The sequence below is a fragment of the Sus scrofa genome, chromosome 9 (assembly GCF_000003025.6).
Source record: "Sus scrofa isolate TJ Tabasco breed Duroc chromosome 9, Sscrofa11.1, whole genome shotgun sequence".
Taxonomy (NCBI): Eukaryota; Metazoa; Chordata; class Mammalia; order Artiodactyla; family Suidae; genus Sus; species Sus scrofa.
Genome location: NC_010451.4, coordinates 54,749,136 through 54,775,847, shown reverse-complemented (window position 1 = coordinate 54,775,847; position 26,712 = coordinate 54,749,136). Strand labels below are relative to the sequence as shown.

The 26,712-nt window shown below is 37.8% G+C and overlaps 1 long non-coding RNA gene across 1 annotated transcript in view; it reads right to left on the bottom strand.

The window, feature by feature from the left end:
* The window catches only part of LOC110255456, a 63,976-nt gene that overhangs the window by 16,068 nt on the left and 21,196 nt on the right, over window positions 1-26,712 (bottom strand). The window contains exon 2 of the long non-coding RNA XR_002335728.1: window positions 11,536-11,602. This is a non-coding gene — a long non-coding RNA (uncharacterized LOC110255456). The remainder of the gene's footprint in view (window positions 1-11,535; window positions 11,603-26,712) is intronic.

Genomic DNA, 26,712 nt, shown 5'->3' with positions numbered 1-26,712 from the left:
AGTATCTGGTGTTTCTGTGAGCTGTGGTGTAGGTCTTCTGTGTCTGTGATGCTGCTCGGATCTGATGTTGCTGTGGCTGTGGCATAGGCCAGCAGCTACAGCTCCGATTGGACCCCTAGGCTGAGAACTTCCATATGCTGTGGGTGGGGTCCTAAAAAAAAGACAAAAAAAAAAAAAAAAAAGAGAGAAAGAGAAAAGAATCTGACTATCCGACTGCAGTGGCTCAGGTTGCTGCAGATGTGTGGGTTTGATCCCTGGCCTGTTGCAGTGAGTTAAAGGATCAGACATTGCCACAGATGTGGCATATGTCACACCGGAGGCTTGGATTCAATCCCTGGCCATGGAACTTCCATATGCTACAGTTGAGGCCATAAAAAAAAAAAAAAAAAATGTATATTATACAACATGGGGAATATAGACATTATTTTATAATAACCATTAATGGTGTATAAACTTGAAAAGTTGTGAATGGCTATATTGTACACCTATAATTTACATATTATTGTATAGCAGCTATACTTCAACAAGAGAATATATAGTGCTGGGTCACATTTATATATATATATATATATGTATACACACACACACACTTTTTTTTTTTCAGTCTTTTGCCTTTTCAGGGCTGCATCCGCGGCACATGGAGGTTCCCAGGCTAGGGGTCTAATCGGAGCTACACCACAGCCACAGCAACGCCAGATCCGAGCCGCATCTTCAACCTACACCACAGCTCACGGCAACACTGGATCCTTAACCCACTGGCGGAGGCCAGGGATTGAACCTGCAACCTCATGCTTCCTAGTCAGATCCATTTCCACTGTGCCACAACGGGAACTCCTATATATTCTTGGAACCGTGGTACTTTCATTTCTCATGTTTGGAAATAGTGGTCCAAAGAGGTGTACGGTAACAGTGGGGCCATGTCTAGAGTCTAATTAGTTCAGGCTGGATCTCTATGTCCCACCCTTTTACCATCCTTTTTACATCCTTTCCATCTGTCTAGGTAGGTAGATATAATCAGTTGAACTTCCTGATAATCTGTACACTGTAGGTAGATAAAATCATTTGAAATTCCTACTTCCAGCTCCAAGAAATTTAACATATAAGCAGCTATAAACAGCTTTGCTTTTCTATCATAAAGGCCCTAAAAAAGACAAAATAATAAAAAATAAATAAATACTAAATTTTTATTGTAAATTAATTTAAATTTTAATTTAATTTTTAATTTAAATTAACAAAATTATTGGTTTCCATAATGGCAGAGTTGATTTATATTCTTGCCAACAATGCACAAGCATTTCCTTTTCTCCATAACCTTGCGAATGTTTGTTACCTCTTGCATTCTTGATGATAGTGATGCTTACAGGTGTAAGGTGACTTCTCTGTGTAGTTGTGATCTGAATTTTCCTGATAATTAGTTATGTTTAACATATTTCCATGTCCCTATTGGCCATTTGCATCTTTTCTTTGGAAAAAAAAAATCTATTTAGTTCTCCTATTCATTATTAATTAATTAATTAATTAATCCATCTTTTTAGCACTGCACCCATGGCATAAGGAAGTTCCCAGGTCAGGGGTCGAATCGGAGCTGTAGCTGCTGGCAACAGCAACGTTGGGCCCAAGTTGTGTCTGTGACCTACACCACAGCTCACAGCAATGCCAGATCCTTAATCCCCTGAGAAACACCAGGGATCAAATTTAAACCTGCATTCTCATGGATGCTAGTAGGGTTCGTTAACCACTGACCTATGATGGGAACTCCGAAAAGAAATCTTTAAACGAATAAAAAATAAGATTTTCCAACTCAGAAATAGAAATTATGAAACAAAATAGAAATTTTAGAACCAAATAAGTACAATACTTACAGAAAAATCATTGGATGGGTTCAAGTGAAGAATGGAAATGACTGAAAAACTTGTGAACTTCAAGTCAGTAAACTTGAAGATAGACCAATAGAAATAATTCTGTCTGAACCATAGAGATAAAGGATATTGAAATAAAATGAACAGAGACCCAGAGACTTATGAGACAATAGGAAAAGACCTGGCATCTATGTTATTTATTGGAGACCAAGAAGGAGAAGAGAAAGACTAGTATTTAAAAAATTGAAGAAACAATGACTATAATTTTTCTAAATCTGGTTAAAGACACGAATTTCCAAATTCAGGAAACTCAGCAAAACCCAAAATAACATAAGCTATAAAGAAAAAAAAAGGAAGAAAAGAAAGACCAAACACATTGTAATCATACTGTTGAAAGTTAAAGGGGAAAATATTGTAAAAAACAGCAACAACAACAAAACCCACCTTGAGACAAAGAACCTTTTTTTTTAAAAAAAAAAAAAAAAAAGCCGGCACCTACAGCATATGAAAGTTCCCAGGCTAGGGATCAAATTAGAACTGCAGCTGCTGGCCTCTGCCACAGTCACAACTATGTGGGATCCAAGTCTTGTCTGTGGCCTATACCACAACTCACGGCAATGCTGGATCTTTAACCCACTGAGCAAGGCCAGGGATCGAACCCAGAACCTCATGGACACTAATTCAGTTTGTAACTGCTGAGCCACAACAGGAAATCCAACACATTATTTATAGAGGAACAATGATTCAAATTATTGAAGATTTCTCATTTTATTTCAGGACAGTCAATCTTGAATATGTAATAGATCCAGAAAAGACACAATTATATGATGGCTACTAAAGTCATACTTTAAGTATAACAATATAGAGAGACTAAAGGTTAAAGTGTCTTAAAAAACACACTTTTAAAAATTCAGTATGTCAAAGGTGAAGTCTAAGAGTCTCAAAAGAAATTAGAATATATTCTGAACTGATTGAAAATAAAAAAGCCAAATAAAAATTGTGAAATGCTGCTCACCTAATGCTCAGAAAAATTTATAGCACTAAATACTTACATTAGAAAATATATTATAAAAAGAAAAATTATATTACATATAGAAATTATATATTATATTTATCAAATAAATAATCTAAGCATCTACCCTATACAACTAAAAAAGAAGAGCAAACTCAAATCAAGAAGTAAGGAAATAATTTTAAAAATAGAAAAAAATCAATGCAATTGAAAGCAGAAAGACAATGGAGACTATCAATGACCCTAAAGCTTTCTTCTGTAAAGATAAGTAAAATTGGAAAACCTTTAGATGGACCAGAAAAAACAGAGGAGACCCATACAACCTATACTACACAGTGGAACAAAAGAGAAGCCCCACATACAAGAGAAGGATAATAATGCAGTACTACAAACAATATTACACTCCAAAGTTTGGCACCTCAGATAAAAGGGATCACTTTTTGAGAGATATAAACGGTCAAAATTCACAGGAGAGCAAGCTGACCACCAGAATGTATTAAACAAATTGAATAAATCTGCTAAGTAAATGTAAGTTGTAGACACAATTCTTCCTGAGGAGAAAATTGTAGATCCCCATGGTTTCAGAGACAATTTTTTTTAAAAGGTAAGAAAAAAAAATAACACCCAATTTTATATAATCTCTTTCAGGAAATCGAAGAGGAGAGAACACTTTCCCCTTTCCCTTTCATCCTATGAGGTCAGGATAACCCTGATACCAAAACCAAACCAAACAAAATGAAACAAAAAGCTAAAGATCCAATGATTCTTATGAACATATATATATATATAAATTATCATATTAACAAATCATAGTAATCAAGATAGTGTGGTATTGAGAGAATATTCACAAAGATCAATGGAACTCAATACACAGGGCAGTAATAAACCCACACAAATAGCACTGAATATTTTTTTGCAAAGGAAGAAAAGTAATTCAATGGAGAAAATGCAGTCTCCTTAACACATGGTATTGGAACAATTGGGCTTCATATACCAAAGAGGGGAAAAGAAACTTCAACCTCTACCTAAAAATCACTTTTTTTTTTTTTTTATATTTGTCATTTGTCTTTTTAGGGCCACACCAATGGCACATGGAGGTTCCCAGGCTGGGGGTCCAATCAGAGCTACAGCTACCAGCCTACACCAGAGCCACAGCAACATGGAATCCAAGCCACGTCTGCAACCTACACCACAGCTCACGGCAACACCAGATCCTTAACCCACTTAGCGAGGCCAGGGATCGAACCTGCAACCTCATGGTTCCTAGATGGATTTGTTTCCGCTGTGCCACAATGGGAACTCCACAACTGGGTATCTTATACATTGTTGGCAAGAATGAAAAAATGGTACATACACTTTGTCAAATTGCTTAGTAATTTCTTAACCAGCAATCACACTCTTGGGAATTTGACTTAGAAATGCTAAAGAAATAAAATAATATTCACACAAAAATTTATACATGAATGTTCACAGCAGCTTTAGTTGTCATAGCCAAAATGGGGATCAGCTCAGAAGTCCTTCGACTGATGAATAGATAAATTGTGGTGCATTCATACAATGGGATGCTGCCTAGCAATACAAAGGAGGAAACTTTTGATAAAGGCAGCAACCCGGATGAAGCTTAAGGGACTTATGCTGATTGAGAAAAACAAAACACACACACAAAAAAACAGTATCCAAAGTTACATGATGTTTGATTCAATTGATATAACACTCTCTCATTGAAAAATTGTAGCAACGGAGAACAGACAAGTGGTTGCCAGGGATTCAGGAGCAGAGGCAAGTTGTAGATGGAAGAGTCCCTGTTTGAATTCTGTTGGGAATAGAGCAATGAATGGAAAGGCTGAATCACATGGTAATTCTATATTTAGCTTTTTGAGGAGGAGATAATGGTTTTTTCACAATGGCTGTACCATTTTACATTCCCTCAAGCTCATGCAAAAGGGTTCCAATTTCTCCACATCCTCACCAATACTTGTTTTCCGTTTTACTGGATAACTATCTGTATTCGTTTGCTAGGGCTGTTATAGCCAAGTACCAGACTGAGTGCCTTAACCTACAGAAATTTATCTTTTTGTAGTTATGAAGCTTAGAAATCCAAAATCAAGTTGCTGGCCATTTTATTTTGTTTTGTTTCATTTTTTTCTGAGGCCTCCCCTTGTCTTTCCTGTGTGCACACACATCCCTGGTGTTTCTTTATGTGTGTAAATTTCCTCTTTTTTATAAAGACACTAGTCAGACTGGATTTGGGCCTACCCTAATTGCCTTATTTTTTATTTAATTTCCTCTTTAAAGGTCTTATATACAAATACAGTCACATTCTGAAGTGCATGAGTTTTGGACTTCCATATATAAATTTTAAGAGGACACAGTTCAAGCTGTTTCATCATCATAATGGGTATGAGGTGGTCTCTCATTATAATTTTGAATTACATTTCCTTAGTGATAAGTGATTCTAAGAATCTTTATCTTTTCATATCCTCATTGGCCATTTGTATATGTTCTTTGGAGAAATGTCTATTTGTGAAATTTGCTTGCTTTTTTTTTTTTTTTTCCTTTTGGCCTCACCCATGGCATGTGAAAATTTCTGGGACAGGGATCCAACCTGAGACACAGGAGTGACAACACAAAATCCTTAACATGCTGAACCACCAGGGAACTCCATTTGTTATTTATTTATTTATTTGCTTTTTTTATAGAGCTACACCTGCAGCATATGGAAGTTCCCAGGCTAGGGGTCGAATTGGAGTTATAGCTGGTGGCTTATGCCACAGCCACAGCAATGCCAGATCCTGGCCGCATCTGCAATCTACACCATAGTTCATGGCAATGCCAAATCCTTAACCCACTGGGTGAGGCCAGGGATCTAACCCACAACCTCATGGTTCCTAGTCGGATTTGTTTCCACTGTGCCATGACAGGAACTCCCTATTTTTTAAAATTCATTGATTTTTTTTTCCTTTTTATTGGAGTATAGTTGACTGAGCAAGTTGTGTTAATTTCAGGTGTACAGCAAAATAAATCAGATAGATACTATACTTATATCTATTCCTTTTCAGATTCTTTTCCCATATTGGTTACTACACAGTATTGACTAAATTTCCCAGTGTTATATGTAGGTCCTTCTTACCCATTTATTTTCTGTATGGTAGTATGTGCATGTCAATCCCAACACCCTAATTTAGCCCTCCCTCTGCTGCATTTCCTGTTTGGTTAACGATAAGTTTGGTCTCAAAATCTTTCAGTCTGTTTCTATTTTGTGTTCCTATGTATCTTTTTTTGTTAGATTCCACATTGTACTGATCTCATATGATATTTGTCTTTCCCTGTCTGACTTCACTCAGTATGGTAATTTCTAGATCTATCTGTGTTGCTGAAATGGCATTATTTCATTCTTTTTTATGGCTGAGTAATATTCTATTGTATATACGCATCACATCTTCTTTATTCAGTCCTTTGTTGATGGACATTTGGGTTGCTTCCATTTCTTGGCTGTTGTAACTAGTGATGCTATGAACATTGGGGTGCATGCATTTTTTTTTTCATTATGGTTTTCCCCCAATATATGCCCAGGAGTGAAATTGGCAGATCACATGGTAGTTCTATACTTTTTTAAGGAACCTCTATACTGGTCTTCATACTTGTTGCACCAGCTTACATTCCCACCAGCAATGTGGGAGGCTTTTCTTTTCTCTACACCCTCTCCAGTACTTATTGTTGGTAGACAGAATGATGCCCACACTGACTGATGTGAGGTGATACCTCATTATAGTTTTGATTTGCATTTCTCTAATAATTAGTGATATTGAACATCTTTTCATGTGCTTTTTGGCCATCTGTCTGTCTTATTTGGAGAAATGTCTGTTTAGATCTGCCAATTTTTAAATTCTGTTGTTTTTTTAATATATAAAGTTGTACGAAATGTTTGTATATTTGGAGATCATTCTCTTGTCAGTTATTTCATTTGCAAAAATTTCTTCCATTCTGCGGGTTGTCTTTTTTTTTTTTTTTTTTGTTATAGATTCCTTTGCAGTGAAAAAGCTTTTAAGTTTAATGTTTGGATTTTTTGTTTTTTTGTTTGTTTTTAATGCTGTAGAAGTTCTTTATATTTTTTGAATATTAAACTCTGATCTAAAGTATGTTTGCAAATAATTTCTCACATTCCATGGTTGTCTCTTCACTTTCTCGATAATGCCTTTTGATGAACACAAGGGATTTTTTTGTTTGTTTGTTTGCTTTTTAGGGCCGCACCTGTGGCACATGGAATTTCCCAGGCTAGGGGTTGAATCAGAGCTGCAGCTGCCAGCCTATGCCACAGCCATAGCAACACCAAATTTGAGCCACATCTTATGTCAATGCCAGATCCTCAACCCATTAAGTGAGGTCAGGGGTTGAACCTCCATCCTCATGGACACTATCTCATGTTCTTAAGCAGATGAACCACAATAAGAACTCCAATCTTGGTGATTTTTTTTATCTCTCTTTAGTATCAGGATAATTCTGGCAGCATGCAATGGGTGAGTTCAGTGTTCTTACCATTTCTCTTTATGGAAGAGTTTGAAAGGAATTGGTATTACTTATACTTCAAATTATTGGTAGGATTCTCCAGTGAAGGCATCAAATCCTAGAATTTTTTTTTTTTTCGGAAAGAGTTTTATTACTGATGTAATCCTCTTACTTTTTATAGATCATGCCGGATTTCCTAATTTTTTCTTTGAGTCAATTTTGGTAACTTGTGTTTTTCTAGGAAGGTATGTTTTTCATCTAAGTTATCCAATTTATTGGCATACAATTGTTCATGGTATTCTCTTATAATCCTTTTTATATATGTAAGATTGGTGATAATGTCCTCATTTTTATTTCTGATTTTAGTTGTATCTTCTCTCTCTCTCTCTTCTTTTTTTTGGGGGGTGTCTTTTTGTCTTTTTAGGGTTACGCCCAAGGCATATGGAGGTTCCCAGGCTAAGGGTCTAATTGGAGCTGTAGTTGCCGACCATAGCCACAGCAATGCCAGATCCGAGGTGCATCCGTGACCTACACCACAGCTCAAAGCAGCACCAGATCCTAACCCAATGAATGAAGCCAGGGATCAAACCCTCAATCTCAGGGTTTCTAATTGGATTCCTTTCTGCTGTGCCACAAAGGGAACTCCTCTTCTCTCTCTTTTTTTTTCTTATCAGTCTAGTGAAAGGTTTGGTAACATTGTTAATCTTTTCAAAGAATCGATGCTTGTTTTCATTGTATTGTTTCTAATATTTTTATATTGTTTCATTTGTCTCTGTTAAGCTTTATTATTTTATTCTCATGGCTTTGGAATGAATTTGCTCTTCCTTTTTAGTTTCTCAAAATATTAAGTTAGGCTATTGGCTTAAGATATTTCTTCCCCTTTGATGCAAGTGTTTATGGCTATAAAATGCCCTTTGAGTATTGCTTTCTTTATCTACTTTGTTTTCATTTTCATTTATCTCCATTTTCTAATTATTCCTGTAATTTTTTATTTTACTTATTGGTTGTTTAAAAGTGTGTTGTTTAATTTCCACATATTTGTAAATTATATAGTTTCCCTTCCTTTATTGATTTATCTATTTTATTCTATTGTTGTCAGAGCAGATACTTAGAATGATCTTAATATTTTAAAATGTATTGAGAATTGTTTTGAGGCTAAACATATTTCTTCCTTTATTCCTTTCAATTTTTTCTTCACATATTTTGGGGCTCTGTTGTTTGCTGCATGTATGTTTATAATGATTACATATTCTTAATGAATTGACCATTATATATACTTCCAGTTATTCCAATGTCTTGCATCATCTTCAGCAACAACAGTCTCAAGTCTTTTTTCCTTGAGGCTGAGAATCTCCTCATCACTTAGCTGTTTTTCTGTTTTTTTTTTTTTTTTCCTCCCTTATCTGAGTTATATTTCTCTGTCTTTTTTACAGGTTTTTGGTGTGATGACCTTTTTACAGATAATAGAGTTGTAGCCTCTCTTACTTCTGGTGTCTGCCCCCCTTGTGGCTGAAGTTGGTATGGGGCCTTAGTGTAGGCTTCCTGATGGGAGGGAATGATGCCTTCCCACTGGTAGGTGGAGCTGATTCCTATCCCTCTCGTGGGTGGGGCTTTGTCTCTGGGTGAGATTAGAGGTGGCTGCATGCCTGGGGGGTCTTTGGGCAGCCTATTTACTGACATGGTGGGGCTTCGATCCCACTTGGATTGTTGTTTGGCCTGGGGCTTCTCTGGGCTGATGGGTGGGGCTGGATTTTCCCAAAACAGCCACCTCCAGAGAAACACAGGCTGATGAATATTCCCAAGAGTTTTGCTTCCAATGCCCTTCCCCCACAACAAGTCACATTCACCCCCTGTTTTCGCAGGAGGTCCTCCAAGAAATGCAGTCAGGTCTGACCCAGATTCCTGTGGAGACTTTGCTTTGCCCTGGGACCCAGTGCACGTTAGAGTCTGTGTGTGCCTTTTAAGAATGGGGTCTCCATTTCCTCCAGTCCTGTGGCGCTCCTGCGCACAAGCCCTGCTGGCCTTCAATGCCAGAGGCCCCGGGGGCTTTTTCTCCCAATTCCAGATCCCCAGGAGTGGGGACTTGACGTGGGCCTCAGAACTCTCACTCCTGTAGGTGAGTCTCTGTGATACAATTACTTTGCAGTCTGTGGGGCTTCCCACCTGGGAGGTATAGGTTTGCTTGTATGGCATAATCGCCCCTCCTACCTCTTGATGTGGACTCCTCTTTGTCTTCTGGAGTAGGATATCTTTTTGAAAGCTTCTGGTCCATTTGGTTGAACATTGCTCAGAATTTGGTTGTAATTTTGTTGATTTTAGGAGAGAAGCTGAGCTCCAGTCCTTCTATTCCGCCATCTTAATCCTGTCTCCCCCAACCATTATATATTCTTGATGAATTATCAATATATGATGTTCTTATGTGCCTTTTATAAGAGTTTTAACTTAAAGTCTATTTTATATGATATTAAAATAGCCACATAAGCTATTTTTTGGTCACTATTTGCATGGAATATATATATATATATATATATATATATATATTTTATCTTTTAACTTTAAACTTATACGTATTTTTTGAAGGAAAAATTATTTTTCCCATCTACATTATGCGGTTATAAAAGTACTTTTAAAATTATCTTTATAACATTTTGTTGCATTTTCTAAATACTCCATGAAAAACCTTTACTACTTTGTTAATCACAGATTATTAATGCAGATTCAAACAATAAAACTACTGTAAAAGTATAGTTATGGAAAGATAATTCTAACAAGGCAAATTGAGAAAAAAAATTAAAATAATGTTTTCAGGAGCCAGTAATGCTTTTTTTCTATTTGTATGAGGATAGCCTCCTGGCATTACAGAAATTCAGAAGATTAGAAAATAATTATAGACTATATCAACATAAAGTCATCATGGAAGAGATTAGTTTCATCTTAGTGTGATGGAGAGAAAAAGAGAAGGAATTCCAGGTGTAGGGAAATGACCCAAGCAAAGATACAGTTTGGGAATTAGAAGGTACATTTGAAGGATATATGTCAACTTGTATGGTTTGTTTACAAGATTACTTTTCCTATTTTCTTTAAAACATCTTTTCTGTAGAAGCTCAGTGGGATGGTGTCTCTGGAGGATAGTCTACCCTGAATCACTGAATCATGGATTTCTGTTATTTTGTAATAGCTCAGAGAGCTATTATCCTTTCATAACAGATTTTTCTTTCAACTTGCCTTAGGCTTCACGTAAACTTTTTAAAAATGGGGAATGTTTATTCCATTTTAAAAACGGGATAATTTTTGATTATCTTTGGAAGGCCAAGCCTGCCTGACAGATTCCAGGATGGAAAAGGGCCAGAGGATCACGGACTCTTGCAATAGCAAGAGTTAAGTTTGATTATACTTTCTTAGCCCATCAGCAGCTTTACTTTCAGCTACAAACCCTGGGAGGCAAAACTGAGTAGTGATGCGAAAGTTGTGACTGATGCTGGCATCTTCAGGAGTCCTGCCATTGTGGAGAGGCAACTTCAGCTAGATGGCATAATGTCTAGCTGAATGCATTTTTCTTCTTGTGATTTTTTATTTTTATCAAATCCTAAAATTTCTGCCTGTAGTTTGTTTTGTACAAAATCTTGTGCCATGTGATATTCTCTTTTTGCCTTGAATCTGACACATGCCTTTTCCCCAGAGAGCAGCATCCTTCTTTAACCAACTTTACTAACATGAATTTTCTAAATTTTAGAAAATATCATTTTCATCCTGGCCTTTGGATTTTATCATGGAAAAAGCTGCTTACAGGCATGAAAGAAACCCACAGGTAGTTTGCTATTTAAAAGGTTCAGATTAATCCCAAATTGTCCTTGTTTTATTTCAGTTCTACATTAGTTACCTCTCAGTGCTTGCCCTGAGCTTTCCCATTATCTCCTAATTTGCCTCTATATCACAATAGTAATGTAACTATTAAATTATGCCTTTTCTATCCCTGGTAAATTGTTCACAGAGAAGATGACATTTGAAGGAGAACTTGAAGCACAGGTAAAGTTATTCAGAACTAGATTTCATTGAGCACTTATTATATTTAGTCCTCCCAGCAACTTGTAGGATTATCATTGTCTTCATTCTGTAGATGGGAAACTAAGACATAGACAGGTTAAGTAAATCACCTACCTTTATTCAGCTAGAAAGCAGCCAAGTGGGCTTCACATTCATTCAGCTAGGCTTCATAATTCTTGTTCTAAATATAGTAATAAAAACAATGTGAGGGACATTATGCACACCAACAATGGAAAAACTGAATGCAAAGATACCAATATATGAGGTATTTTTTTGAGCAAGAATGAGAATTTTAGTGCTGTTAAAATGCACCTTATATTAGGAGACAACCTGAAGATGAAAATCTTGTGGACAATAACTGGGAGGACAATGAGGATTTGGAAATAGCCAGATAACATTAACCTTTGAAGGTTAAAATATGAAATAAATGGATCATAAGTGAGATGTAAAGTCACTTTTAAATACCCTAATTCTTTCCAAGGTTAAGGCTTGACTATAATCTGATTAAAGATATTAACTTCTAAAAGTCAATACAAATATTCTTTCAACAACAGAACTATTCAGAGAGAATAATCACAGAGGCAAACAGCTTCAGTCTCTAATCAACAAAATTAGTGGAAGACTCGGTCACTCAGAACGGCCATCATCAAAAAGTCTACAAACAATAAATGCAGGAGAGGGTGTGGAGAAAAGTGAATCTTCCTACACAGTTGGTGGGAATATAAGCTGGTACAACCACTATGGAGAATGGCATGGAGGTTCCTTAAAAAGCTAAATATAGAATTACCATGTGATACAGCAATCCCACTCCTGGGCTTATATCCAAGTCATAATTCAAAAATATACATGCATCCCAACGTTCATTGCAGTGCTACTTACAATAGGCAAGATATGGAAGCAACCCAAACGTCCATCAACAGAGGATTGGATAAAGAAGATGTGGTACATATAGGCAATGAACTATTACTCAGCAATAAAAAGGAATGAAATAATGCCATTTGCAGCAATATGAATAGACCTAGAAATTAGGCTAAATGAAGTAAGTCAGACAGAGAAAGAAAAATATCATATGAGGTCACTATGATACAGCAATCAGAAACAGATTCAAAGATTTTGAAACCAAATTTATGGTTACCAAAGGGAAAATAGGGGCAGAAGGGCTAAATTAGGGTATTGGGATTGACATATACACATAACTGTATATAAAATAGATAGGTAATAAGGACCTACTATATAGCACAAAGTGATATACTCAAATACTGTGTAACAGCCTATATGGGAAAATAATCTGAAAAGGAAAGGGATATATGTGTATGTACAACTGATGGACTTTGCTATACAAATGAAACTAACACAGCTTTCTAAGTCAGCATAAATTTTATACTCCAATAAAATTTATTTTAAAAAATTAATAGAGAAGAGTATATTTGGCTACAAAACATTCATTGGAATATCAAAAAAATGATGAGAGTGCTGGTACTATCATCAAACTACAAAATTCAGTGAGTTAAAATTTTCATGGAAAATCTTTTTTTCAGTGATTTTTTTCTTTTTTGAAGGGGGGAATTGAATCCAAGCCTCAGCTGTGAATTATGCTGACGCTGTGGCAACGTCAGATCCTTAACCCACTGCACAGGGCCAGGGATCGAACCTGCACCTCCACAGTGACCTGAGCTTCTGCTTTTGCATTCTTCACCCACTGTGCCACAGCAGGAACTCTTAGAAATGTTTAGATAAGAAAGTCTTGGAAGACCCAGAATTCAAGGAACTCAGTTTCATTTTTACTCCTGTAGTAATAATATAGTTAATTTGACAACAAACCATACTTATTTGTTGTAATTCTGAGTTCACTATGAAACATTTTGACTTAAGATTTTTTTTTGATATAGATTTGATTGCAAGGAGGTGGTAAACTAAGCAGAAAACAGTTGGTTCTGTTCCTGGTGCCTGAGACACATCTGTGCAAAAAACCCATTCTTTCTAACAATACTATTCCTCAAATAAATTGATACAGTAGTATTCTAGTTTATTCACTGGATCCTTTTGAGCGCAGTTAACGAGTCAGGTCAGTCTTATTTTGTTGTACTCATAATTGCACTTCTAATCCTTAAAACATGAAGAGGAGACCGTTTTCGAAGTTACTCTACATCAGCTCTTCTTCAGAACAATTTATGTGTCATGCTTAGAAGCGTATACATTTAATTGATCACCAGTAGTCAATTTTTTAAGTAAGAGATTTGCATATATACATTTTTAGCAAATATTTAGAACTGCTACATAATAAACTGGAAGAGGGTGGGGAACTTTTCACCTTTCAGTCTCACCTGATATCATCTATCATGATTGAAATCATGAAATATCATGCTTTGTACTCATTATGTGCCCACACTATTTCAAACGCTAGGGATACAGCAATGAACAAAGCAGACAAAAATGTCTTTTTTCACACTTGCATTGAAGAAGGAGCTAAGGATAATAGTGAAACCTAGAAAGAAAAAAAATCAGTGTCCTACAGAGCAGAGGTCAGCCACTTACAACAAATCCAGTCTGCTACCTAGTTTTTGGAAATAAATTTTATTGGAATACAGCCACACTCATTTGTTTAAATATGGTCTATGGGAGTTCCCGTCGTGGCGCAGTGGTTGGAGAATCCGACTAGGAACCATGAGGTTGCGGGTTCAGTCCCTGGCCTTGCTCAGTGGGTTAACAATCCGGCGTTGCCAGTGAGCTGCGGTGTAGGTTGCAGACGCGGCTCGGATCCAGCGTTGCTGTGGCTCTGGCGTAGGCTGGTGGCTGCAGCTCCGATTGGACCCCTAGCCTGGGAACCTCCATATGCCGCGGGAGCAGCCCAAGAAATAGCAAAAAGACAAATAAATAAATAAATAAGGTCTATGGCAGAATTCATGCTATGAGGGCAGATTTGGTTAGTTGTGACAGAGACTATGAAGCCTCCAAGCTTCATATATTCACTATCTAGTTCTTTATAGAAAAAGTTTAACTTCTCACACATAATTTTATTTCAATTTGCTGCAAAAGCAATGGAATAAATAAAACAGAGAAAGGGAAAATGATGCGGGGGAATCGCTAATATATAACATAACATAACGTAATGTAACATAACATAGCCTAACCTATGCGGAATGAATGAATTCAGTGTTTGAAGAGAGCCTCACTGAGGAGCTATTATCTGAGCAAATCCTACTTACCTTCCAAATCAATCCAACTGACATTTTTTATGGTTAATCTTTCTTTGGATAATCTCTCCAATCCTATTCAATGATAAATTCCCTATGTTAATACTGTGTTACTTTGTACTTGTAAAACCGCAAAAGCACCGTGGCTTAGCGGTTCAATATCCATCACTCTCCCAGGTGACCCATCACATTCTATTTACCCAGAAGAATCTATTTGAGTGATTTCACTTCCCAATCAAAAAGCTTCTGTAACTTCCCATTAACTGCAGGATGAAAGTCTACAACTCCTCCTTCGCCAAGATTCAGCATCCTTCAAAATCTCTCATAGGAACATATACAGAATTATTTATCCTTCTACCCCTTAAACTACAGTCAAAGAGTACTCCAAATTGTTTCTCTGCCATTTGGAAGGTTTCAGGTTTACTTTGATGCTTGGTATGTCCTTCCTTCTCAGCTCTGCAGGGCGCAATGAGAAGTATCAACTGAGCAGAAAACTGAAGGACATGAGGAAGTAAGCCTGCCGGTGGATTCCTGGGGAAGGCACAGTCCAAGCAGAACAAAGAGCAGATGCAAAAGGCCAAGGATGGGGGTGACTTCCTGTGTGTTTAAGGACCAACCAGGAGGCCGAGGTGGCTGGAGCATTGTGGTGAAGGGAGATTTGGCAAAGTAGATGAGAGAGGCATGGGAATAGACAGAGAAACTGTGGTGAGACTTGGACTCTGAGTGAGATGGGAGCCATTGAAGATATTGAGGAGCTTTAAGTAGACAAAAATGTGATCCAACTTCAGTTTTGAAAGAATAACTGGCTGCTGTGTTACAATAGACAATACAGGGACAGGGGCTGAAAAAGAGGGCAGGCTATGAGAATATTTTTTTCTTTTTTAAAAAATTAAAGTATAGTTAATTCTCAATGCTGTGCCAGTCTCAGGTGTACAAAAAGTGATTCAGATAGATAGATAGATAGATAGATAGATAGATAGATAGATAGATAGATAGATAGAGATAGAGATATATAGATACAGGTATATGGGTATATATCTTCTTTTTCAGATTATTTTCCATTATGGATTACTACAAAATATTGAATACAGTTCCTTGTGCTATACAGTAAGTCCTTGTTGGTTACCCATTTTGTATCTAAAAGTGAGTATATATTAATCTCAAATCCTAATTTATCTCTCCTCCACACCATCCCCTTTTGGTAATTATAAGTTTGTTCTCTATGTCTGTGAATCTGTTTCTATTTTGTAAATAAGTTTATTTTATCGTTTTAAAATTTTTAAAATTAAAAATTTTTGTTCTTCCTTTGACCTGAAAATTTTCTAATTTTTAAAATTTATTTTTGGCCACCCCTGCAGTATGTGAAATTTTGCAGGACAGGGATTGAACTCCCACCACAGTAGTGATGAAAGCTTCAGGGACAATGCCAGATCCTGAACCCACTGCACTACAAGAGAACTCTTGTATCATTTTTTAGATTCCATATCTAAATGATAACATATGATATCTGTCTTTATCTGGATACTTCACTAATATGATAAACTCTAGGTCTATCCATGTTGCTGCAAATAGACTTATTTTATTCTTGTTATGGTTGAGTAGTATTCCATTGTGTATACGTACTACATCATCTTTATCCATTCTTCTGTGAATGGACATTTACATTGCTCCCATGTTTTGGCTATTTTAAAGAGTGCCACTATAAACATTGGAGTGCCTGTATCTTTTCAGATTAGTTTTCTCCAGATGTATGCCCAGGAGTGGCATTGCAAGATCCTATGGTAGCTTTATTTTCAGTTTGTTAGCAGCCATCATACTGTTCTCCACAATGGTTGTAGCAATTTACATTCTCATAAAAAGCGTAGGAAGATTCCCTTTTTTCACATACTCTCTAACGTTTATTATTTATAGACTCTTCGATAATGGCCATTTTGATGGGTGATACTTCATTGTAGTTTTGTTTTGGATTTCTCTAATAATTAATAATACTGAGCATCTTTTCACATGCTTGTTGGCCATCTGTATGTCTTCTTTGGAGCAATGTATATTTAGGTCTTCTGCCAATTTTTTTTTATTAGGTTGTTTGTTTTTTATATTGAGATGTTAATATATTTTGTAATTAATCCCTTGTTGGTAGCATTGTTTGCAAATATTTTCTTAGGAGAATGTTGAAAGAATGCACATGAATGATGCCAGCAATTTGGACCAGGGTGGTAGTTATGATAGAAAAACTGTGTTCTAGATAGTTTTGAAAGTAGAGCCTACAGTATTTTCTGGTGAATTGGATGTAGTACACACAGAAAATGTGGAATCAAGGAATCTAATACTTTGGCCTAAGTAACCAGAACTATAGAAGTGACACTTACTGAGATTTAAAAAAAAGGGAAGGAGGAAAGAGAATTTTATGTGTTGAGTTGCCTCTTAGACATTCAAGTAAACATATTTGAGTAGGAATTTGGATATATGAGAACTGGATTATTTTATGGCAGTTGTCCAGGCCAGAAATAGATATACAGTCTTGCCTATTTGCATCATGGAAATTTGTGATTATGATGTATAGGAGAGAAAACTATTTATAATGTACTGAAATTAGGCTCTAATTCAACTTTACATAGAAATTAACCATATTTGTTTACAGTTTTTATATATATTGAATTTCTCTGGAATGCAACTATTATGTAAATCAAAGAAATACTATAGTGAGTTTTGTTCAAAAGTTTCAAAAATAATTATTCATTATTTTGGGGAAGTAATATTGCTGACAGCCATGATGCTTGAAATAACTGAATCACCAACAACATAACTATATTCTTTTGTACTTGAAGTAATTGCTTTTAGACTATGATGTATAGAAACAAGAATCTCTTTTTAAGCCACTAATGTGGTTATACTTGTGTATTTACATATTATAATACTTATTACTTTGTTATAAGATTATTATTTTTTCTTTTTTTAATTGTTATTTCCCCAATACAATTTTTTTCCTACTGTACAGCATGGTGACCCAGTTACACATACATGTACACATTCTATTTTCTGACATTATCATGCTCCATTATAAGTGACTAGACATAGTTCCCAGCACTACACAGCAGGATCTCATTGCTAATCCATTCCAAAGGCAATAGTTTACATCTATTAACCCTAAGCTCCTCATCCACCCCACTCCCTCCCCCTCCCCCTTGGCAACCACAAGTCTATTCTCCAAGTCCATGATTTTCTTTTTTGTGGAAAGGTTTATTTGTGCCATATATTAGATTCCAGGTATAAGTGCTATCATATGGTATTTGTCTTTCTCTTTCTGACTTACTTCACTCAGGATGAGAGTCTTTAGTTCCATCCATGTTGCCGCAAATGGCATTATTTTGTTCTTTTTTATTGCTGTGTAGTATTCCATTGTGTATATATACACATCTTCCTAATCCAATCTTCTGTCAATGGACATTTGGGTTGTTTCCATGTCTTGGCTATTGTGAATCATGCTGCAATGAAAATGCGGGTGCATGTGTCTTTTTTTTTTTTTTTTTTTTGTCTTTTTTGTCTTTTGCTGTTGTTGTTGTTGTTGTTATTGTTGCTATTTCTTGGGCCGCTCCCCCGGCATATGGAGGTTCCCAGGCTAGGGGTTGAATCGGAGCTGTAGCCACTGGCCTACGCCAGAGCCACAGCAACGCGGGATCCGAGCCGCGTCTGCAACCTACACCACAGCTCACGGCAACGCCGGATCGTTAACCCACTGAGCAAGGGCAGGGACCGAACCCGCAACCTCATGGTTCCTAGTCGGATTCGTTAACCACTGCGCCACGACGGGAACTCCGCATGTGTCTTTTTTAAGGAAAGTTTTATCCGGATATATGCCCAAGAGTGGGATTGCTGGATCATGTGGTAGTTCTATGTGTAGATTTCTAAGGTACCTCCATACTGTTCTCCATAGTGGTTGTACCAGCTTACATTCCCACCACCAGTCCACACCCCCTTCAGCATTTGTTATTTGTGGACTTATTAATGATGGCCATTCTGACTGGTGTGAGGTGGTATCTTGTGGTAGTTTTGATTTGCATTTCTCTGATAATCAGTGATGTTGAGCATTTTTCATGTGCTTGTTGGCCATCTGTACATCCTCCTTGGAAAAATGTCTTTTTCCCATTTTTCAATTGGGTTGTTGGCTTTTTTCCTGTTGAGTTGTACAAGTTGCTTGTATATTCTATAAATTAAGCCCTTGTCAGTTGCATCATTTGAAACTATTTTCTCCCATTCTGTCACTATATACAGATGACATGATACTATATATAGAAAACCCCAAGGACCGAATGCAAAAACTACTTGAACTGATCAACAAATTCAACAAAGTAGCAGGATATAAGATTAACATTCAGAATCAGTCACATTTCTGTATACTAACAATGAAATGTTAGAAAAGGAATACAAAAATACAATATCTTTTAAAATTGTACCCCCAAAAATTAAATACCTGGGAATACACCTGACAAAGGGGGTAAAGGACTTATATGCTGAGAACTATAAAACATTAATCAAGGAAATTAAAGAAGATGCAATGAAATGGAAAGATATTCCATGCTCTTGGGTTGGAAAAATTAATATTGTAAAATGGCCATACTACCCAAAGCAATCTACAGATTCAAGGCAATCCCAATCAAATGACCCATGACATTTTTCACAGAACTAGAACAAACAATTCAAAAATTGATATGGAATCACAAAAGATCCAGAATTGCCAAAGCCATCCTGAGGAACAAAAACCAAGCAGGAGGCATAACTCTCCCAGACTTCAGGCAATATTACAAAGCCACAGTCATCAAGACAGTGTGGTACAGGTACCAAAACAGACAGACAGACCAATGGAACAGAATAGAGAACCCAGAAATAATCCCAGACACCTATGGTCAATTAATCTTTGACAAAAGGAGGCAAGAATATAAGATTATTCTTATTTTTTATTCTGTACCATAATTACTACATTGTATGTCAATTTCCTTTTATTTCTGTTTTATGTCATTTCTAAGACTTTCAGGTATTGATGGTTTTCCCTACCACTGCTGCTTTCTGAAAAGCCCTTTCTCTCCATCTATGCTGGGAAGTATTGTAAAGCCTGCATCTGTGGGCATGAGTGGCTGCATTTTACAAGCATAAAGGGGTCTTACAAAATATCTGTGATATAAAGGACATGAATGAGTATAGTGTTGAAAACCTAGGCACCACACTGCACTCCCAGAGCTGCAGCTTCCAATTCCTCAGTGCTCATCACAGGAAGCCTCCAGCTCTCCTCCTGGGAAACTCTCAGGGGATAAGGACAGATGATAAATGAGATGCACAGTTAATGAACCACACAATGGGTATTATCCGAACCATAAGGCTGGGCTGGCCTTGTGGGTTTTTGCCTTTGCTCCATTGATTTCATCTTTAAGTAAATCTAAAAATGGCAAAATTAGCATTTCTACTACCATTCTTCAAAGACATAAATAAAATGAACAGTTCACCTCTACCCTGCTCTCTGAGTTGAGCACAGTTTATTTTTTAGCTCTTTTCTTCAACACCCCTCCACTCCGCTTATGTCAGTCCTGCTTTGGAAATACCACTTGATGATCATTTTTACTTTCCTTTATCATCAATTAGAATTCATTGGCAGATGAGGCAGACCTCCTTATTTGTTTAAACGGACACTTGTAATTTGATAATGGATCTTCTAGGCTCCACTTTATTTATTTATTTATTTATTTCCCAGTATCCTATTCGGGTGCTTTATTTCTCCTGTTTACACACTGAAAGCCCAAGGTATTTTCCCTGACAGATTCATTCAGGACTGCAGATTTGAAGTGTATTCAGAATGTACTTTCTTAAGCAAGGCTTAGAAAGCTTGCAAATCCTTTTTAGTCATTTGAAGTAACATTGCCTGTTTAGAAAAACTGGGGCTCAGGAAAGAAGGTTAATCCAAGGCCAGGAAGATTTGAAATGAACGGAAACAAGTGTGCAGACCATTCACACCAGGGCAACAGAAACACGAAGGTCTAACCACCAGGTGGCCACAAAAGAAAACAGCACATTCAAACGAATTGTTGGTGAATCCAGTTTACTCAGATCCAGAACAAGCATAGATTTTCTACCTCTAATTGGTTAGAAAGTTGTAAAAGTAGTGATTCTTGCTCCTGAAATGTATATGTAGAAATAAGAAATTCAAGTGCACCAACACCAGAGAGATTTTATTTTATTTTTTTGATCTTTTTGGCCACATCACAGTATGTGGAAGTTCCCGGGCCAGGACTCGACACTGCACCACAGTAGAGACTCGAGCCACAGCAGTGAGAAAGCTGGATCCTTAACCCTCTGCACTACCTGGGAACTCCAAGAAAGATTTTAGAAGCCATAACAAGGCAAGTACAAGAGTGTGTATGTGTGTGTGCATGTATGTGTATGATGTGTGTGAATGTGGGTATGCGCATGTGTATGCCTTACATACATGTGTATTTGTGTATTGTAGCAATTGCAGGAATTTGACTTTCATCATATCGAAACTGGTTATGTGTTTTATCAATTTTTCTCAAGTTATTGCTTTTTTTTTTTTTTTTACAGCAGCACTGCGGCACATGGAGGTTGCCAGGCTAGGGGTCAAATCAGAGCTGTAGCTGCTGGTCTACACCACAGCCTCAGAAACGCAGGATACAAGCCGAAACTGCAACCAACACCACAGCTCAAGGCAACGCCGGATCCTTAAGCCATTCAGTGAGGCCAAGGATTGAACCTGCATCCTCATGGATGCTAGTCAGATTCATTTCGGCTGAGCTACGATGGGAACTCCTCAAATTATTGCTTTTGTTTAAGGACTAAAATATTATTATTTCTTGCTTCAGGACCTTTGCATATGGGTTCCTTCTACTTCAAATGAAATGGTGTTCATTCTTCAGATGACTAAACCCTAAGAATTAGTCAGGTTTCAACAAAGTTACACACTTCTCAGAGAGACCTTTCTTAATTCCCAGATCTAAAGTTTAAGGCCCCTTTAGGCTCTCTTGTACTGTTACTTTCCTTCAGCACTTCTAGAGCACTGTGTGATACTCTATGTATTTGATCATTTGTTAAAAGTCAGTTTCTCCCACAAAACAGCAAACTTCACTGGGATGAGTACCTTTTCTGCTTTGCTCACTACCACTTCCCCATCACCTAGAAGCATCTAAAAAACAGTATTTGTGGACACATAAAGAGGCAATCCTGAGGAATTAGGATGGGAAAATGGGAATACATTTTAAAACATTTATTTTAGAGATAACTCTTTAACTTCCCCATTTCTACTTTTTTTTTTTGTCTTTTTGCCTTTTCTAGGGCCGCTCCCACGGTATACAGAGGTTCCCAGGCTAGGGGTCGAATCGGAGCTGTAGCCACAGGCCTACGCCAGAGCCACAGCAACACGGGATCCGAGCTGCGTCCGTGACCTACGCCACAGCTCATAGCAATGCCGGATCCTTAACCCACTGAGCAAGGCCAGGGATCGAACCCGCAACCTCATGGTTCCTAGTCAGATTCGTTAACCACGGCGCCACGACGGGAACCCCCCACATTTCTACTTTTTAAATCTCTTCCTGAATATACTCAAGTTCAAATATATAGGAAGTGATCATGTGATATGTGGCTTGTTTTTTGTTTGTTTGATCTCCTTTTTGGACATTGTTAGTTCCTGGGTGTCTTCACCTAACAGCCCCAATTGTCTGTCCTATTAGCAACTTTCTAACCAGTGATATGTTTTCACTGAAGTTGTCTGGGTGGAAGGATCAAAGACTTTGCCATAGATTCCTACAATTCTTTAATATAGGTAACAAAGAATCAAACATTGAAGCAACAAATAAATGTGAGCCCCATTGAGTATCTTAATATCTCTACATATGGGACCACCTTTGTCAATAAGAGGTTATTGATTATTGAGACAAAGAGTTCTTTTCTGTGCAGTGGCTTTTTGGTTCTCAAGTGAGGGAGGGAGTTTGTCATCTCCAGAGCCTTATTACTACATGCAGACTTTAACGAACAGGTGTCCAGTTCCATTTTAGTTGTTTCTTTTTCTTTCTTTCTTCCTTTCTTTCTTTCTTTCTTTCTTTCTTTCTTTCTTTCTTTCTTTCTTTCTTTCTTTCTTTCTTTCTTTCTTTCTTTTCTTTCTTTTGTCTTTTTGCCTTTTTTGGGGCCACTCCCGTGGGATATCGAGGTTCCCATGCTAGGGGTCTAATCAGAGCTGTAGCCACAGGCCTACGCCACAGCCACAGCAACTCGGGATCCAAGCCGCGTCTGCGACCTACATCGCAGTTCATAGCAATGCTGGATCCTTAACCCACTGAGCAAGGCCAGGGATCGAACCCACAGCCTCATGGTTCCTAATTGGTTTCGTTAACAATTAAGCCACGACGGGAACTCCCATTTCTGTTATTTCTTTGCCTGAGACTATGGTTTAACTATTCAGTTTGCCAACTCTATCAACTGAAAAAATCAGGAAATATCTGGGTTCATCCAAACAGCTACAATCTCCACTTCATAACCTGAGTTGCTCAGAATTGCTAGAGAAAAATAACTTAGACTAGGGTCACTCTCAATGGAACAAATCAACACATTTCTTCTTCCCAAGTGCAGCTTTTCTAAGTCTTTATCAACCCCAAATCACCAAGTATTGGTGAGTGTTCTTAGTTGAATACAGCAGAAAATACTGCCTAATTTAAGTAGATAAAACATTGTTAAGTCTAAAAATAGTTTATAGGAATTCTGAATCGTGGCTCAGAATGAGTCTGACTTGTATCCATGAGGATGCAGGTTCAATCCCTGGCCTCCCTCAGTGGGTTAAGGATCTGGTGTTGCCTTGAGCTTTGGTGTAGGTCTCAGACGAGGCTCAGATCTGGTGTTGCTGTGGCTGTGGTTCGGGTCAGCAGCTGTAGCTCCGATTGGACCCCTAGCTTGGGAAACTCCATGTACTGCAGGTGCAGCCCTAAAAGACACACACACACACACACACACACACACACACACAAAGATTTAAAAATAGTTTATCGAATCATAGGCAAGGCTGAAGAAGAGATTCTAGGCCAGGATTCCAGGAAAAATTCCCTAAGCCACATCACACATCATGGATCTACTTCACCAAAGGAGTGACTGCTTCGTCTTCTTTTTTTAAATTTTTTTTTTATTGCTGTGCCTGTGGCATATGACGTTTCCAGGCCAGGAACTGAATCCCAGCTGCTGAAGGTGCTACCTACACAGCATGCCTTTGACCTACTACATGGGGCCAGGATCGAACCCGTGCCTCTATAGTGACCAGAGCCACTGCAGTTGAATTCTTAACCAACTGTGCAACAGCAGGAACTCCTGCCTCTTCTCTGATGAGGGAATTTCCACATCAGAAATATATAACTTCAGCTGGGCTCAGTACTGGGCTGCTTCTGCTGTAAACTCTGTGGGGAATCCGGATGTACTTTTTCTGTTTCTTTCCCCATGTAATTCTGTTCCAAATCACATTTCACGGTACATCTGTCTTAAAAGCCTAAAAATACAGGTCCAGACCCTAGGAGCAAGGGAAGCGGGGAGACATAGTTTGGGGTAGGAGTTGTCTGTTGCTTAAGCAGGATTTACACTGTGAGAGGTGATCAACATGTGGAAAAAGCCTCCAAAATGTGGGAGTTTACCACAAATGACACACGTCCAAAATACTTGCTATAATGATTTTCTTGTAGTCAATATGCCACCATCACTGCTGCCTTCTTCACAGAAGTCCACCGAGTTGTAGACAGGGAACTCCATTTCCCAGAATCCCTTTTCCTCTGAAGTTTTGGCCACTTACTATCTGCCAGTGAGAGCTACTGGGGGAGGGGGGCTCGAGGGGAAGGAGAAGCTGTTATTCACTGGAGGTAGCTGCTGTGAGACGTGCAGTTAGGCATAAGATTTGCAGCAATTTCACAACCACTCACTTTACTCATGCATGACTTTCACCCATAGTCAGCTCTTCTTGAAATGTTCTTGAGACTTCTGGTAATTTCCATGCCAGCTCTTGGAATTCTTCTTTTTTGCAGCTAATGGCTGAGATTTTTCATGTTGGCTATGTGACCTCCATTTTTCTCAGCATTCTCAACATGTGTGTAAACCACTAATTTCCTGAAGTAAAATCCTTCATCCTTGGAATGAATAAAGTAACCCTTGTCCTCCCAACTGAACCTAACTGATATATTATCTTTCTACCATTCCCTTCCCCCACCAACAATTTAAAAAATGCTCAACAAAGAGTCCTATTTCCCACTTAACAGGACAGAAAACAGAACCTATATGGAAAAATTCCTGACTTCATATTGATCATCAGAAGTGCATTTATATTCCATCTTAGCTCATTCTCTTCTATTGCAAAGGATGAGGTCTTTCTTTTCCTGTTGAAAGTTAATTCTTCCATTACTCTGTCATCCTCCAACCTGTCTATCATTTGTATCTCCATTGTTTGTCTTTCTGCCTCTTTGGATTTTTTTACATCATACAAACATATAAATGTATCTCCATATTAAACACAAACCCACGGACAGCACATCAGATTCATCAAGATGGCTAAATAATGCTTCAAAAATAGCTCAAAAATTTTAATGCCTTTGTGTGTGTGTGTGTTTTTGCTATTTCTTGGGCCGCTCCCATGGCATATGGAGGTTCCCAGGCTAGGGGTCTAATAGGAGTTGTAGCCGCCGGCCTACACCAGAGCCACAGCAACGCAGGATCCAAGCCGCGTCTGCAACCTACACCGCAGCTCACAGCAACGCCGGATCGTTAACCCACTGAGCAAGGCCAGGGACCAAACCCACAACCTCATGGTTCCTCGTCGTATTTGTTTACCACTGTGCCATGACGGGAACTCCAAAAAATTTTAATGTCTTAAAACAAGCAAGACCGCCCACACACTCCTGTCCATTGTCAGCAGTCTCAAATTTCTCCTCATCCTAGTCCTTTAGAGACAGGATGACAGAGGTACCACCATTTTAACAAAAGACTTCAGGGTTTAATGTTGCAGAAAAAAGAGGATATGAAGACTTGTTCACCAATTCCAAGTGATTCTGCACAGAAGTAACATGCCATTTCTTCTTCTCTAAGTTATGGCCAAAGAAGTCACATGGCCATGTCTAGATTTAGGGGGAATCACACCAAGCTATCTAATTGTGGATGTAGAATAAGAAAGGTTCTCAAAATATTGGTATGACTGACCTCCTACAAACACACACCCTTTTCTCAATCCTACCCAAGGGTCTCTCATACTTCATAGTCAGATTGCTTCAAACAGTGACCTTCATTCTACCACCTGTGTTTCTTTCCCAACAAATTACTTTCTAGTTTTTATCTGGAGACAGGATTCTAGTTGTTGATAATTCCCTTTGAGAATTATTAAAGGATTTTTCCATCATGTTCTAGAATCCAGTGATGCTGTTGAGAAATCTGATGCTACTCTGGTTCTTGATCCCTAATAATTTTTCTCTGCATTTTTCTTATAATGATTTTTATTTTTGCCATTATGCTTCCCATGTGGCTCACCACGTAACTACTTGGTATTGCTTCTACAGTGGCTGTGGCTCAACCCCTGGCTCGGGAACTTCTCTCCATTTTTAAAGGCTATTATCTTGATTCCTTTTTTTTTTTTTTTTTTTTTTTTTTTGTCTTTTAAGGCTGCACCTACAGCATATGGAAGTTCCCAGGCTAGGGGTCAAATCAGAACTACAGCTGCCAGCCTGTACCCTGGCCATAGCAACGTGGGATCCGAGCAGCATCTGTGACCTACACCACAGCTCAGGACAACACTGGATCCTTAATCCACTGAGTGAGGTCAGGGATAGAACTGGCATCCTCATGGATCCTAGTCGGGTTTGTTAACCTCTGAGCTGTGAAGGGAACTCCCTAGTGTCCTAACATTTTATGATAAGAGCTTTTATTTTCTAGTTTTTATTTTTAAATCATGAGGGTCTTTAAATTTTTTTTTTTTTTTTTTTGTATTTGGTGCTTGGTGGCTTCTAAGTTGGATTTTTCTAAAAAAAATTATTGGATATTTTTTTTTCTTTCTTTTCTTAATTCTCTGGTTGTCTGGTATTCCTATTAA